Source organism: Silene latifolia, chromosome 2 (genome assembly GCF_048544455.1).
Source record: "Silene latifolia isolate original U9 population chromosome 2, ASM4854445v1, whole genome shotgun sequence".
Lineage (NCBI taxonomy): Eukaryota > Viridiplantae > Streptophyta > Magnoliopsida > Caryophyllales > Caryophyllaceae > Silene > Silene latifolia.
In genome coordinates, this window is record NC_133527.1 from 66945404 (window position 1) to 66950371 (window position 4968).

General features: G+C 39.3%; 1 non-coding gene across 1 annotated transcript; it reads left to right on the forward strand.

Moving 5' to 3' along the window:
* The first annotated feature begins 3510 nt into the window (after positions 1-3510).
* LOC141644658 (small nucleolar RNA R71) lies at positions 3511-3617 on the forward strand. Its single transcript, XR_012544270.1, has one exon. It is a non-coding gene; the product is annotated as a small nucleolar RNA R71 (small nucleolar RNA).
* The last annotated feature ends 1351 nt before the right edge of the window (positions 3618-4968 follow it).

Here is a 4968-nt window from a genome sequence, read left to right on the forward strand (position 1 = left end):
CATGGTGGTCAAAACTTTCCGGTCTAGCCTCATTTCCCGGGTATTTGCAAGCAAACACCCTAACAAGGAGGTCACAAGGTGCAAGCCACTAAGAGGGGAAAGACACGACCTAGACAATATCATCATAGAGGGTATCATGCTCCCTTCCTAGACCAAATTTTGTTCAAACATTTATATACAAACTCAATGCAACAAGAAGGAAACACAACACATATTTACATGTGAAACGAATGCAAGCAAGAAATGGAAATAGACATAAGGTAAACATGCAACAATTTGGGCTAATCCTAACAACACATCAACACCAAAAATCCACAAGTTCTCCAAGGGAACATCCAAGGCACAAAATCCCATTCTCCTTCAAATATACAAGATATAAAAAGAAAGAACGGTAAAGGAGTAAGAGATTAGAACGAGTTTACCAAGCGACTTCTAGCTCCTTTTTGCCTCAAATGGTCAATGCATATGCCAAAGGTTAGCCAAACATATATATACAATGCAATATTTTTGGAATTTTGAATTTTTTTTTTTTTTTTTTTTTTTTCGATTTTTAGGCATTTTCTTAATTTTTCTTAAATTTACAAGTATATATGTATATGTACAAATATAGACAATATTCACAAAGTGGATATTTCCCTCCCCACACTTGAAATTTACATTGTCCTCAATGGAACAAAGTATGGGGAGAGAATAGGAAAAATAAACAACATATTTTTGGTGGTTTTTGAATTTTTGGAAATTAAAGAACATGTTTTTGGATTTTTTTTTGAATATTTGAAAGTAAATAACATGTTTTTGTATTTTTAAATGATGGAATTTACTCCCCACACTTATTTATTTACATATTTCCAATGGAAATAAATGTGTGGAGGAAATTCGGAAATGAAATACATGTTTTTGTTGATTTTTTTTTTTTATTTTTCAAATTTTTAGTGATTTTCAAATAAGTATGCAATGCATGATCTAATCTATATGCAATATTGAAATACGATGCAAACTACACTATAGGAATGCAAAGAGAACTAATTTATATTAGCTCCTTTTCGAATCATGTCACTAAATGCAAAATGCGGTAAAAACTTAATTAAAGAAGAGAAGAATATATACATTGCGGTGGTTCTTAAGTAACTCCACCAAACCTCTTCATTCAAAGACTTCATTCAACCGGGATCAATATCCCGAGATCCCACCAACTTTCCACCTTCAACATAAGAGTCAACAACACACGAACCCTTGGTCTTCATCATCAAATCATGCAACTTACTCATGGCATCTTGAATCTCTTGCCATTTTCGGTTCATTTCCTCTTCAAGCTTTTCCTTAGTCTCTTTGTCAACATTAGGGTCACATACCCTTTTTCCTTTCGATCTCTTCCTCCATCTTTTTGGCTTCTTCTTTTCAATTCCCGGTTTTGATTTTGGAGGGGTATTGGTGCTAGAATTGAACTCGGTTTCCCAAGTCTTGCCCATTTCCCCACACTTATCTTTAGCATTCACTTCTTCTTCAAGGGGCTTATTCGGTGGCTCATCATGAACTTTTGGCTCACAAGCAATCAAGAATTCCATGTTCTCATCTTCTTCATTCTCATGGAGTTCTAATGTTTCCACAGCAAACATGTTTTGAACCACGGTTTTCTTTGAAGCATGTGGTAGCTTGAACTCAACTTTTTCCTCCCGGACTTTGAATGACAATCGTCCCTCTTTGACATCTATGATAGCTCCTCCCGTGGCCAAGAATGGCCTACCAAGAATGACACCAGAGCTTCTTCCCATAGGGATGTCCAACATAACAAAGTCGGTAGGAATTGAAAGCTTACCAATTTGAACCATGATATCCTTGAGAATCCCATTTGGAGATTTGATTGTTCCATCGGCAAGTTTGATTGTAGTGGAAGTGCGGGCTAAGCTTGAAATATTCAACCTCTTCACAAGGGCAAGTGGTATGACACTCACACTTGCCCCTAAGTCACACAAAGCACTATCCACCTTTTGGTCACCAACGGTACAAGGAATTGAGAAACTCCCGGGGTCATCAAGTTTGATAGGGATTTCTTTAGATTTGACCACATTGCACTTCTCACTTGAGGCATCAAGCTCATGGCTACTAATGTCCACTCTTCTAGAAATGACTTCTTCTTGCTTGGCCAAAGAGTGTTCTTCTACCATGACCATCTCTTCCTTTTCCGGGTTCTTCTCAACTTCTACCATCATATTTGGTGCTTTCACAATTTCTTCAAGCACAAATTCTTCACTCATAGTGGTTGGTGAAGTCATAATCATCTCTCCCTTACCCGGGTAAACTTCAACATCCAAGCTTGTACCATGAATTGTCATTATTTGCTCAAGCACATAGTCTTCTATGCTCTCTTTTTCGGGCTCATGGTCAATTTATTGGAATATTTCCATAGCCATGGCAAAGGGAGTAGTGTAAGATAACTCCTCTTGACTTGGCAAATCAAATGACTCTTCTCTTTCCTCTTCAACTCCAACCATGATAGCATTAACTTCCTTTGACTTCATAGGGTCCCTTGGATTTTGCCATTGTCTTAGAAACACACCCGGTGGTTTTTGAGAACTCATGAAAGCTTGGGAAGCCACCTTAGCTTCAAGACTCTTGATTTGTTGTTGGGTATTACTTGCCAAATCCCCTATCAACTTCACCAAGTTGTCATATTTATCATCTCCCATGGTATTGCTTGCTTGGGGTGGTGGCTCTTGGTTGAAAGGTTGGTTGGAAATTGGAAGAGAAAAGCCATATCCTTGATCTTTAAAGTTAGAATTTTGGTTGTTCCCTTGGTACCCTTGATTGAACCCTTGATTTTGCCCTTGGTTGTACCTTTGATTATTGTTGTATCCTTGATTTAACCTTTGGTTGAACCCTTGACCAAACCTTTGGTTGGCTTGATTACCTTGGTTTCCTTGATAAAAGTTTTGATTACCTTGGTTCCCTTGGTTACACCCATAATCTTGGTATGCTTGATATTGGTTGGCAAAGTTTTGGTTGGATCCTTGGTTGTTGTTGAATGAGGGTCTAGGTGGACGGTTGGAAAAATTGTTAAATGCTTGGAAAGCATTCACTTCTTGCACATTGTTCTCATCAAAGTTGTTGTAATGGTTATTTGCACATACTTCATAAGTGTGACCCATCCCTCCACATGACTCACATGTTGATCTTTGCATCACTTCCTCTATGGATGGTCCATGAGAAGTTGTAGTTTGATTCACTTGGTTTACTTGCATCTTCTTACTCAACTCTTCAAGCTTTTTTGTGAGCATATCAAGCTTAGCATTAGTCTCCACATTCACTAAGAATTCGGGAGGATGCTTGCTTCTTCTTAAGACATTCACTCTTGTGCCATAGTTTGCCTCGGAGTCCACCATTTTCTTGATTAGAGTAGTTCCCTCTTCATCACCCAAATGATCGAATCCCCCTCCCGCGGAGGCATTCACCATTTCCTTTTTTCTTGGCAACAAAGTTTGGAAGAAGGTTTGGGTGACATACCAATCCGGAATCCCATGGTGAGGGCAACTAGCAATAAGGTCTTGATATCTATCCCATGCCTCACCCAAGGATTCTCCATCCTCTTGTTGGAAAGTATGGATCTCATTTCGGAGCATGGCGGTCTTTGATGATGGATAATACTTCTCTAGGAACGCCTTGGCTAAGGCATCCCATGTAGTAAATGTGTCCGGAGGGTGCACATTCAACCAACGATCCGCCTTGCCGGTTAGAGAAAATGGGAATAACATCATCCTTAGTGTATCCTCGGATACCCCATTCTTTTTCATCATAGATACTTTCCTCTTGAACCTCCTTGGGTGAGCATGAGCATCTTCTTCAATGTGTCCTCCAAACAAGTCTTTTTCAATTAGGCCAACTTGAGCCGGGTGCATCTCAAAATTGTTTGGAGCCAAGGTGCCAAAATTGATGGGGTTACAAGCATCATTATGGTTTGGACGGTTATGATCGCGTAAAGCCATTGGTGGTGGTGGTGGTGGTGGATTTGGTATATGAGAAGGTGGTGTTTGAGGTGGGTTATTTGGAAGTTGGAAGTTGTGAAATGGATTTGCTAGTGGAGAATCAATTGTAATGTTTGGTTGTTGTTGAGTTGTGTTTTCAATGAGAGGTTGGATGGGTGGATTTGCTTGGTTTATGGTTGCTTGAGAAGAGGTTATAACCCTTGCAATGGTCCTATTCTTTAAGACTCTAAAAAGCCTTTCGGGATCGGAGTCAAAGAGCAAAGCTTGGTGGTTCCCCCTAGGCATACAACTTGACAAACCGTAAGGACAGCGGGCCGCCCACGGGGGCGCTTGGTGAGAACGAAACAAGTGTTTGCATTTTGTATGGAGTCGCCATCAATTTTTATGGGAAATTGGAACCGTTCGAATACCTCGTGTCATGTCAAGACACAAAGTAGTGACATGAACACTAAGCAATCGTTACCCTTAGCATTCTATGTCTAGAATGACTCTCGTGGATGCCAATGAACACGGGTGCTCACGGAGATCTGGAGTAAGGGGTGAGGGTACGTACTAAGAAACTCTTTTGATCGAACACCTAATCCCGCCCGCCTCGATAGCGGCCTCTACTAATGATTAGGGAAGTTATTCGTACTTGATATATCGTCGGCTATATGCATGCAATGCAACATCCAAGTTTTAATCCTAACATGTGAAGATTAGACTAAGTCGGTGGACAATTAATTAGCAAACAATTGGGTCGAAGTAGGATTTAATGCTCATTTACATGTGAAAACATACAAGCAAAGAAAGGAATACAATAAAAGAAATACAATAATGAAAATTACATTAATTACAACGGATTAGGCGATTTATGTCGAAAATACCTTTAAAACGGACAATTTGAGAAAAAGAGATAAAAGAATAAAATTACGAACAGATCAGAAGGTGATAATACGGATAATAGCTAGTTAATACGTAAACTAATTAAACTAGGTCAAGACAGAAA